The sequence below is a fragment of the Ambystoma mexicanum genome, chromosome 2q, assembly GCF_040938575.1.
Source record: "Ambystoma mexicanum isolate Mex_15411 chromosome 2q, UKY_AmexF1_1, whole genome shotgun sequence".
NCBI classification, from domain to species: domain Eukaryota; kingdom Metazoa; phylum Chordata; class Amphibia; order Caudata; family Ambystomatidae; genus Ambystoma; species Ambystoma mexicanum.
This window is the reverse complement of record NC_090924.1, coordinates 898,016,730-898,029,395: the sequence shown is the minus strand read 5'-3', so window position 1 is coordinate 898,029,395 and position 12,666 is coordinate 898,016,730.

The following is a 12,666-nucleotide window of genomic DNA, read 5'->3' as shown; positions in this document are numbered from 1 at the left end:
GTTGTATCGTTAAGTCCTGATGGGGTTCCTTCCATGGGCTCTGTGCGGGGTGCGTACTGGTGGTTGGTTTATCCTGCAGCGGGCTGTAAATGAAAGAACCCATAAGGAGGTTGGGCGGTGGGGTTGGTAATGTGTGTGTGCACTGGGTCTATATTCTCCTTGCTGTAGTCAAAGGCGTTCTCTGAATCTTCAAACATTTTCAATAATTTGAGTATTCTCTGCCTGATTTTTAACTTTTACCCTTCATATTTTTATGCCGAATAAGTAGATATATGTTCACGGAACGCTTTATTGTTCATACCCTCCTCAGACCAAGATTTAAATATCATTCTGTCCCCTGAACTCATTCACAATGATACTTCAAAATGTTTGCCCTATACTACGGCAGCGCCACAAACATATTTTCTAACAGAGTACTCCTTCTCAAGTCCAACTTTATTTAAAGCACTAAGTGTACTGACCACCGGTGCAGCAGCATCTTACTCCAACAAAAACAATGCCCCAATAAAAAACCCCGTCCCACAAACCAAAATCCAAACTCTATCCCCTTTAAAAAACAGTTCTACTCACACACTCACAACAACAGAACATACACGCTCACAACAACAGAATCCATATCCACATAACTGGGCAACTAATATCCCATACAAACAACTCCTATATACACACTATTAACAAATAGTAAATAGCTCTAATGCCCAAGAGTCCATGGATGCGCAATACAAATGTCGTAAAGTAAAGTACAGTAAAAATCATCAAATAAAAACACATTTATTTACTCAAAGGTTTAGACCCTTCCTCTGTCACCTACTCTCAAGACGAGGGATTTCAACCCTCCTCGTGCCACCTTTATATAGGATAGAGGGATACCAGATCCTTTCTATACAGGAAAGTCACTTCAATTACAGTGCTGTCTTTCCACTTCTAAGACCAGATACCCCAAATCAATTCTTCTCTTTTAACACTATTACACTACTATGACATCATCTTTCCCTGTGATGGGGAGATTCTCCTTCCTACTACTCAAAAGTTATATAATGTCACCACGTGGCCTTTTCTCACAATCATACACACCCAAACTACAACTGTCAACCCCCTTCGTTTTTCCAGCAAGAGTGCACTCATGTTCTAATCATTCTTCCAAGCTATTCCGATGTGGTGTTCCCCTCCAACTGCCTGCAGAGCTGGGTGCAGCGCCCCGCTCCAATGGATCAGGCATACCTTCTGGCAACACAGCGCCTGCAGACGTCTTCAGAGTGTGTACATGGACTGGTCACTGCAGACCGGTGCCGCCAGACAGGACGTGAAGCAGGGAAGTCTGCTGCCTCACAGAGGGTTTGGAATCACGTCAGGGTCACTAGATTTTGTAGGGTAAACCCAAAAAACAATTGATAAAAAATAACTCCAAAGGGGGTCAATGATAAGTGCACGGCAAGAAAGCGAACAAGTTACTTACCTGTAACTGTTGTTCTCCAGCATGGGTCTTGCATGGATTCACATCTCATGAATATTCCTCGTCGTCGGTCTGGGAATCCTCAGTAATATTAAAGCAGTTTAGATTCTGTGAATCTATGCAAGATCCAAGCTGGAGGACAAGAGTTACAGGTAAATAACTTGTTCCTTTTCCAGCATGGGTCTTGTATGGATTCAAATGCTCATGAATACGATTACACAGCAGTACATATACATAACCACAGGAGGTGGCAAGGCTCCACAGGAGTAATAGACCTACCCCTGGCACAGACTCACCTCAAACAAACAGGTTGCGAAGCATGGCCTGGCCGCTTCAGCACTCCTCCCTGGAATCTCTGTTGACGCAGTAGAATCATATGAAGGTGTGGGTCGACCTTCATGTAGCAGCCCTGCAGATGTCAAACAGGGGAACACCAGAGAAATGCTGCAGTAGCTGCAATGGCTCTGGTGGAATGGGCTCTCAGCCGTCCTGGTAGTGGTCGGTCTGCCAGACAATGGCAATGCGTGATACAACCTGAGAGCCACCTGGAGATGGAAGCCTTGGACAGAGCCTTCCCATGTACCACAGGTCCAAAATTGACAGAAAGCTGAGAGGTCTTTTGAAAGTCCTTTGTGCGCGCAACATAGAACTTCAAAGTATGCGGAATGCCCACCAAATGCAAAGATCTTTGAGCAGGTGAAGAAGGGTTTTGTGATGAATCTGATGATGTCCTCACTCCTCTCCTGGGGATAGCCTCACCTCATGTGGCTTGGGGACGGCAGCCCCTACCTGATCCTGACCCTGGGGGTGGCTATGCAAGGGAGGATCACATGGGGAGAGACGATCCTAAAAGGGGGACTGAGACATTGTCAGATGAGACATGGTATCCCACTTTCCCTTTTAGGGAGGCCCCCACCCATTCCTCATTCCTTTATGGCATATTGTTATGTGAAATAGGAGACAGCAAACACGACTGACTATTCCCTACGTGTATATGACCTCATCTACACTACTGGAATGAAGAAGAGGGATGAAGCAATGAAGATCCGCAGAACCCGAAAGCCAACAGCACACTCTCATTGTTGGAAGGAGTGGCACCATGGCAGGACCTTTAAATCCCTGACAGGAGCAGGCAGCTCCCGTCAGATTCAGAAAAGACTTGGCGAGAGCTGGACTGCAGAGAAGACTGGACGGACTGCAGGAAGCAAGCGTAGGGCTATGGAAGCTTGGAGCATTCTGAGAAACGCTGTCCCCCAAACACAGACGAATCAGAGGTCTGCCAGGGTGAGTCACTGTGTGACTGTCGGAGGATGCCAGAGACCAAACGGAAAGGCAAGCAGAAGTGAGACACTCCTCTGACGCGCTGGCAAGCAGCAGCAACTGGGCAGTGCAAGGAACGCCAAAGCAACTACCTCAAACCGGTGTGGCCAGTGGGAAGAGGTGGGACGCTGGGTCGCTTCACAGTGAATGCAGAGCATCCTGGGAAAGCCTAAAGAGGCTGTTCGAGTGGGCGGGAAGCTCTGTGAAGTAAAACAGACTAATGAATTGCCAAGTGGAGGGTCGCTGACCCACTTGATAAGGAAAGCCTGAAGAACGTTGTTGTCTAACATTGTGAGAGTCTGGGAACCACACCCAAAGAGAGAAAGAGTGGTGTTGTAAAAAAGTCCTGGAAGGAGAGTATACCAGACATTTGCAAGTCTGGGACCGGCAACCAAGTTGTATAAAGAGCAATGTAACAAAAGGCCTGGCAGGAGAGTACACAGAGTGAAAAGTGGATCTGGGATACACACCCATAAAGAGTTGAGTTGCATAAAGGTCCTGGCAGGAGAGTATAAAAGGCATTTTGTGATTCTGGGACCTGCACCCAAATCGTATAACTTTGAAAAGAGAATCCAAAGGAAGATTCATGCCCTTAGGATTTGCGAACTGTATTGCAAGAGGAAAGAACCTGGGGTCGGGTGTCATTTTCCAGAGAGTGAATGCCAACACCAAAAGGATAGGGTTATCTTCTTGGCCAACAAAGAACTTGGTCATTCTTTTTATTGGAGTTGTACGGTTTCTTGAAATTGAACATTTGTGCACTTTTGGAACCGAAGACTTTGCCCCTTTACACCTTAAAATGAGTTTTAGAATATGACAGCTAGGATAGGATTACAGACACAGGACATTTCTGCTTTGGACATCTTGACACAAGACAGGCCCTCAGTTCTTTCCCTAAATCAGGGACAGTGAGGCATTTTCCAACCTCTTTATAATTCATTAACTGTTTATGTCAACCACTATGAGTCCTCTGTGTCAATGTCTCATTCCTAGCTCCTCACAGTTTGCAAAGAAAACTGGTAGAACATAGGCTCGCTTAGATGAAAGTCTGATGCCACCTTTGGCATAAAGAAAGGATGAGTTTGTAGAACCCCTTTAGCTGAGTGAAACGACAGATATGCTAGTTTACAGGAGAGAGCATGTATCTCCCCGACCAGCCTGGCAGAGGTGATCACCACCAGGAAGGGGATCTTCCATGATAGAAACTTTAAAGAGGCTTGGTGCATAGGTTCAAACGGAGGCCCCATTAGTTTTAATAGTACTATGTTCAGCTCCCAAGCCATGGCGAGAGCCTTCACCAGAGGGAATGTTCTGAAGAGACCCATGGGGAGCACCTTAACTAGCCTGTGAGACAACAAGGAGAGCTTGCTTGGAGCCCGGCTGTACTGAGATATGGTGGCCAGGCGGACCTTGATAAATGCATGGGCAAGGCTAGCCTTGTCCAGTGAGAGAAACCTGAAGGTGTCTCACTTACTAGTCCCAGGGATCTGTCATGCAGGTGGCGAGGACACGGCCATCGCTATTAGATCAAGTTCCTGGGAGTGAACCAGTTCTGGAGGATCACCTGGATGGGGTTCTTCAGGAGTGGAAGTGGGACGCCAAAGGGTGAGAAACGGATCCCCTTCGTTGTGATACCTTTTCCCCATGCTGTCCGGTAGGATACTCAGAGACTCTACCCTCGCACCCCCTTTCCAACACAAACACTTTTTCACACTGTAAGCGACAACGGACTAATACCAGAGCCATTTACCAGACATCTCCCAACACAAGGGTCAGGCAGAGTCAGGCAATTGCTGACAACTACACACACCTGATTGCCTTTTGCCTTCCCCACTGGGATAGAAGGCAGAGCACAGGAGCACACTTTGAGCAAGACCGAACGCACGAGGAAACAGCTAATCCAGGCAGTTCAAACGCAAGTTAAAGGCGGCGAGAGCTGAAAGGACATCAAGGAGGGAGTTGCCCTTGCCCTTTTCAAACCAGACCCACAAAGCCTCTGATAAAAGAAACCTAAGACCAGGAATCAGAGCTGGCGAGTGGTGTGACTGATGTCAGTGGTACATGGAACCTTCCCGCACTGGTAGCCAGGGCGGGGAGACGTGGTTGCCATCATGGAACCATCCTTAATTCCAGCAGCAAAAGAAACGCCAATGAGTTCAGCACAGCCGGTGAGTCAGATGAACCTGATAGTGGTCCAGACTGTGTTGAACTCAAGGTTGCAGTAGCAACATTAAGAAGATTAAGAGACAGATGTCTTTTGTGAATTAACTTGGTACCAGAGGTAGAGTGGTCCGCTGCCACGTGGATGTTTGATGCGAGGTCTCTGACTGGTACCCCTCTTCTGAACAAAGAGACTGTGTTGAACAAAAAAGGATAAAGAAACTGCAAGTGCAAGAGGTCGTAGGGAAGGCTGACATGAGGTGTCAAGGTGGTCATACACGGTCAAGCAAAACCCTCATACAATCGAAAGTCCATGACACTTTATAGAAGTTTGGACGATGATAGAATTGTGAACCCGACTGAAAGAAATGTGCAATAGACGTTGGCGACCGGCGGAGGGGAACACCGAACCACTGGCTATTGTGAATGAACATGCCCTTGCCATAGGCTAACAATGTAACCCAACGAGACGTGATCGCCCTTCGGAAGTCTTTGTTTAAAGTTGGCAAGTCCTGTGAAAGGTCTGAGCCCAGTTGAGGGAGACCTAACAAAAAGGTGGTTGTTAAAAAGACATTGAGACTTTTGAATATTACAAATAAGGATTGAAAGACGATAGTGTACCCGATTGAGATCGTCAAGAGAAAAGTGTGAAGAAGCTAAGTGAACAAATTTGAGACGACAAGTATGAACCCAAATGAGGGATGTCCACAGGGAATGGCTAGTCTGAGCCCGATTGAGAGAGGCTAACGATTGAGGGGCGGATCGGAGCCCGCTTGTGGGGGATCCAAGGGTGAAGGGTAATCACCCCATATGAAGGTTACCAAAAGGAACTTTTGTTTTGTTGTTTTGGCATATCAGGCCCTCTGACGAATAGAAGAAGGAACTGTTTGTTTTTGTTGTTTTGTCATATCAGGCCCTTCTGAAGCAAGAGACTTTGCATGAGAAGAGACTTGTGCACAGAAGGCCCTGATGTAGAGAAAAGGAACTGTGAGCTTGTGTCAGCAAAGCCCAGGAGTGTGCTGTGCTCAAGAGTTCCGCCTTGTCCCGTGCTAAAAATGTGGGGAAGGGCAACCCCGGGGTTGCCCTTCACATACAGACATCACTTTGTGAACACTTCTTTCTTTTCTTGTGAACATTATCCAACACTATTTTATAGCATAGTGGTAAGGATTGGCAATAGGTTTCCTTAGGATAGACCCTTTTTATTTGACTAGATTCTACTGTATTCTTATTATTTGATGGTTGTAGCCTGCTCCCATCTTAGATTTAGCTTTAGATTAGATGTTTATCTCACCCACTTTACAGTTTAATAAACACCCTTGAACTGTGATCACTTGAGTCTGTCTTGCTTTGATACCATGCCTTTCTTACACCAGGGAGAACAGGTACTGGAGAAGCTGCAGCGCTGTTAAGCGCAGTAGAGAAATCTTCCGTGGTCGGCACCATACTGTAAATTGCTTCCACTTGTGACTGTAGCAAGTAAGCGTAGAGGGAGCCCTGGCCTTGACTAGAATGTCCTTGCAGTCCAACGGCAGCAAGTAGTGTCCGAATTCTAGGGCAGCAGGAACCAGACTATGATGCTGAGAGATGCTGGGTCGTGGTGCTGGATTGATCCTCCTTCTCTGGAGGAGAGGTCTGGAAGAGGAGGCAGTTTGATGGCTGAAACCATCAAAAGATGGAAATGGTCTGAGTACCAGATCTGTCCGGGTCACACCAGTGTAATGATAATCATCTTGCAGTGGCAACAGCCGAGTGTGTTGATCACTTGTAGTAACAGAGGAATCATCGGGAATGCATACAGGAAGCAGGCCTCCCAAAGGTATGAGAAGGCGTACCCCAGACTTCTTGCATGAGGATACCAAAACTCTGGTACTTGGTGTTGGCAGCTCTAGTGAAGAGGTTGATTTGAGAGAGATCCCACTCGCAGAAGAGGCGTGACACTTGCGCTTGCTGGAGCTCCCACTCATGGCAGGACAGCAGCTCCCTGCTGACAGTGTCCACCATGGTGTTTGGAACGCCTGCCAGGTGAATTGTGACGAGAAACATCTGTTGAGCAATAGCCCATTGGCACAGAACCTCAGCCTCCAAAGAGAGAGCGGGGGGGCACGTCCCGCCCTGTTTCCAGATGTAAAAGGTGGTGTGTTGTCTGTTAAGACTGTAAGGAAGGCATGGTATTAAACAGACACAAGTGATCACAGTTCAAGGGTGTTTATTGAGCATCTCTCGGGTTTGAAAAATGCCTATCTAATCCTAACTCTAAAGATGGGAGCAAGCTACGACCAGTACCATGGGGGCTGGTGATTTTCCCGGCCTTGATTATCGACGCGGCAGGGCCCATGCTATCTCCGACATACAATGTAGGATTTGTCATGCTGTTTTACTGGTCTTACGCTTTCCAATCTCAAGGGCTCATGAAAGTAATGGTTTCTTGTTGAAAAGGTCAAGGGAACTTCCCTTCTTGTGATCCCCTTCTGTTTTGCCGTCTTTATTCTCTCGTTAAACTTCCACCTTGGAACTGCTGTTTCCTTGTGTGTTTTGCCTTGATCAAAGTGTGCTCTCGTCCTCCGCCTTTTATCCGTTTGGGGAAGTGTAATGGAAGCCAGGTGTTTATGATGGTCAGTAATTGCCTGACCTTGCCTGACCATTGTTTTGGGACACGTCAGGTATGTAGCTTGGGTGTTAGTCTGTTTTCTCTAATAGCGGGCTGTCCGTTAGGAGTAGAGTTCCTAAATATCCTACTTGGTAGGATGGGGTAAAGGTGTTATACGCAAGGGGATACCGCATCTCAACATCCAGTGTCCCACACCCACTTCCCGAAGACCCCTCTGCCAGGCGATCCTCCCACAATGGTCCACACCGAGGAGCTGGATCCAAAAGCGATGGCCGTGTCCTGGCCACCTGAATGACAGATCCCCGGGGATTAGTGGGTGTGACACCTTCTGGTTTCTCACAAGATCTGCTCCACCTTCCTCTGGAGCTAAGGCTGAAAAGACTTGAGCACCCAGAATGCAGCCCACAGTTCCAAGACATTGATGTGCAACTCCTTCTCCTCTGGGAGCCAGAGGCCTCTGGTGTAAGAATGCCCTGTGTGGGGCCCCCAACCCTCCAGAAAGTTATATAGAGGTGTCGACCCCTGCCCCATCAACTGAGAACCGATAACATGATAGGCAGATCAATGGTTCCATTATTGCAGAAATCAGGATTATAGTGCCTTATTTTAGGGCAGCGCATACTTGGTTAAAATGACCCAGGAAGTGAAGGGTGCTTTAAGGGGTACAAGGTGAGACATGCTTATATAATTAAATGATGATCCCCTGTAGGGTAGCACAGTAGGCAGACTGGGATATATTTTAAAGTGGATGCCCAAGGCACAAAATGGTATCTAGCTTTAGCGCAGGTGTGAGAGAACCCTGATTCATGCTGATACAGTAGGTCTTTGGTAGCACCTCGCTGTGAGATAATTACTTCTGGATGTTGATCTTGGGACTTGGCAGGAAAAGCAGACAACTTGATGATGAAGTCAGATAAAGACAAGGGAAGCTACCAATTTGGACGGAGCAGCTGCATTACTTGGCATCATAATTGAGCTTTTTATTTCTCTACGGTATGAGACACTGACTAAACTTGGCAAGGCCTTGAGAAGCAGATAAGGGATTGACATTAATGTAATTAAACTGTACTTGGCAGATGTTAAGAAATGTTATAATGTGTCTAGCTGGGTTTAAAATAGCCTGTGTCAGACAGCAAGTGTTAATGCCAAGTATGACTAAAAGTGGGGTTGATGGCCAACAGATAAGCCGTCATATCAGAAGGAAGGGAGGGAGGGTTCTTCTCTGGCTAAAAGGACCTATCAGATATATGCTCTAACAAAGTACTAATTTACATGAGGATGTTGCATCATCCAAAAAGGCCTATATAAGCAGGTTGATGGCAGAACTGCAGTGTGCTTTCCAGAATGTCTTGTAACATCATTCGGCTGTGAAACCACAAAGGTGACTGCTCTTTGCCTCAGATGTATTCGCAGATGCCAGAAAGCTTGATGGGATGGAAAAAGACTCCCTGTTCACGTTGCGACCATGAGAAGGGACCCTAGAAGCCTTTTATAAATATTCAGGGACAAGGACCTAGGCTTCAAGTTGATGTGCTGGCAGAGATGGGGAGAGGCTTGAAGAGAGACAGGGTGAGTAGCAAAACTGCAGTATGATCTCATATTCTGTCAGGGGTATCGCCCCATGACTGACAGCATGACACACCTGGTATCTGTGAACTTATGGTATGTATTATGAGGGACACAGGCAAAATAAAAATAAAACATGTTTATGTATATATTAAGGTGACGGGTTGTGGTATTTAAAAGTAACAGGAATAAACATGAAATATTGTGTGAAGAGAGAGAGATATAGTGCCCAAGATTCCCGACCCAAGGGGGTACCAGAAGAGATTGTTATACACCTCAGTCGAAGTAAACTAGGCTACATACAGGACAGGTCTGTATAAGATAACAATCTAAACCCGGTAATCAGGGTATTATTAGGGGCAGAGATTAAGAGTGATCACTGAGGATTTATGTAAAGAGTCAACTTGTTTGTCTGCTTGTGTATTTGTGTTGAAATCAAAGAGTCGAAGAGCGACATATGTGTAAGGAGAGTGAGAAAAAGTAAAGAGGTTATATTATTTATCTTGGGAAACTGTTGGTACCAACCCACAGGCAGACAGAGAGCAGTGAAAAAGGTAGAGTCGTGGGCAGCGATTGTTTGAGCGCGTTCATATCTATTTTTTTCGATGAAGGTAATTTTAGAAAAAATCTGGTAAAAAAAAAAAATCTGTCAAATTGTGACTCTACTTTGCACCTTTAAAACAAGCGAGTGGAATCAGGTAAAGAGTAAAAATGTATATACACACAATGTGAAGCCTTTTCACAGACTGAAATACTTTGGACGGTAGAAATTCGATAATCGGATCATGCAAATGAAGAAGAAATAAGGTAAGAGATGTGGGAGAAATTGGTCTTGCTTCAGAAAGGAAAGTGCCTAGTGGGGAAAAAAGTCTTAAATTGAGTTGCCAAAATCCGACAGCGGTTTCCCTTTCTGTGTCAACAAGTGAAGGTAATTTGGCATATGACATATTTAAAAAATGCAACAAGACAGAAATATAGTCACTATTTTATACAGTGCACAGGTGATAAAGAGTTACGCAGCTAGCATGTAGAAGTGAGATTAATGTTTCAAAAACTGCACTGCTGAAATTGCCCAAAACTCTTTTTCAAAGCTAAAGATAAGAGCTGACGGAGCCACAAAGTGATTAATAGTTGTAGAACAAACAAAGCTGTTTGTAGTTGAAAACATGAGATAGCTGCTGGGAACTAGTTTTGCACACAGAAAGAGCGATATGCTGTTTTGTGTTTGCAGGAATGTCAAAATGCATGTATGTGTATTAATATTGAAACAGAAACATCAATAAAATAACTTATGGAAATATGAGTGGGAATGAGCGGGCCTAGAGCTGATATATGTATGAGTATGCAAAGAATACATTTAGCAATTCATTTTTGAAGTTTTGGCAAATTCATTTTTTTAACTAAGCCTGTAAGTGAGCCAGGGCTGACCCTGACCCCAATGGAAATATCATTTTGAACCAGAACTCAATTCATTAATTTTATTTTTTTAAGGATTGTCATAATATATATGTGTAATGCTTGTGTTTTTGAATTGAGAAGCTCAGTTGTAGGTCCATATGACAAACATTAGATGAAGAAATTGACAATTGAATCGGTTTTTGAGAAACAGTATTTTTTCATGGCATTTGGGCATGTTTAATGAAAGCCAGGTGCTAGAGAAGCAGTGGATTGAAGTAATACTAAGTGGGATAATTAAACCCCTGGTTGCTTAGTTAAGCAAAAAATTATTTTTAAATGGTTGATTTTGTCAAAGAAACCATAAGTGAGTTTATTGTTTCATACTACTAAGATGCTGCTCCCAGTTATTGAATATATGTGAACTAGAGGGGCCCTATTGAGTCACTGTTTAGGGTCACGTGGGTCACTTCTCATTGAAAACGGGTCTGTTGGTTATTTTTTGGGATTGGTGCTGGATGCTTTCTCTGTTGGGCACATACTCGATCGCCCCTAATTTGTTGATTATATGTTGGGCAAGGTGGCCATTTCTTGTTGGTAATGGATGGGACATTTGGAAGGAACATGAGTCATGGGGATGTTATACATGCAGATTCAGGCATGTGCACCAAGGCCACAGCAGACTGGACAGGATTGAAGAGGTAGGACAGCATTTCCCCATTTCCCCATTGCACAGTATAGAGGCATTTGAAGAAAAAAATAAAAATGAATGTGTCTAAAATCACACAATTTGTGAAAGCAATGTAGCCGAGAGTAAAAATGTAATAATGAGTGCAATTTACATTAAAAAGTTGATTAATAATAATAATTTAATGTGATACAGATTGAAAAAAATCAAACTTTACACATATTACATTTACATAACCAAAGAGAAGAAAAAGAAAATAAAATTTCACTTTATACATTTGTGTAGATAAAAGAAAAAGTGAAGGAAAAAACCGTAAAAAAGAAGAGAAAGAGTGAAATATAAAATACATAAATATATCTAAGAACATACAACTTTTACGGAATCCAAAATCTTAATAGAACCTTCATATAAAAACACTTTTAGTCATTTTAAATCAGAATGCCTAGCACTTTTTCAATCTGGAGCCATACATTGTATAATGCAATGAAAAGATGCATATTAGATGTATTAGTGCAATATAACCAAAATTGATTTTCGGGTATAGATTCCAGATTGTGAGCAAATTCTCCAAGGTATTTAGCAATTGAGGGTCTCATTATAGAGCATTCAGTCAGTAGATGCTTGGCCGTCTCCAGGGATTCCGAAAGAGCACATAGACGACATATTCGATCAACAGTTGCAATTTTTTCCCTCGATCCCACGTTATAAAAGGTTGGTAATTGCTCCAAACGGAAAAGAATAATAAATCGTCTAAGCCTTACGGAGGGGCATAAATGCAGATAGGCCTGAGGTTTCATATAGCTATACAGTCGATACTTTACAAAAGCACATGACTTTAAACATCCTAGATGAGAAAAGTTCTCCAACCAATCCCATAAATCTACCTTTTTCCCCAGGGCTACTAAAGCCTCCTGGGAAACGGTCGACCCTCTATTTATCCAACCAATATCTCTCAGTAATTGGATCATACTTTTCTGGAGAGGGGAAGAAGTATCTTTTTTACTTACTTCTAAATATATGGTAGCCAATAGAGGATTGGGAGAGCTGCTCTTCATCTTGAGATAGAAGCTCACCCTTTTTTTAAGCACCATTGCTTTAAGTGAAGGTAAACCCAACTCAAGTCTTATCAAGGCCATAGGGACACTCGGAGGTAACCCCAGTATGCGTCGCCAAAATTTTCCCTCCACCACTTGTAGCCAGGCTAGGTCAAATGAGGTAAGGGCTTCCAGCCCATACGTGATCATAGGTGCAAACACCTGTATATACAGGTGTCTCTTCCCCCATAATGTGAAACCAGCCTGCCTACGGGTAAATGACGCAATGAAAGCTGTTACTTGCTGCGCCCTTATTCTCCTACCTTGTCTACAAAGGGAATAATCACCCCGTGGTTCAATTTCAACTCCGAGGTAACGATAGGAGGGGGAATATAGTATGTTATTATTCTGCACCCAGAGCTCAACACGGGAGACTGTT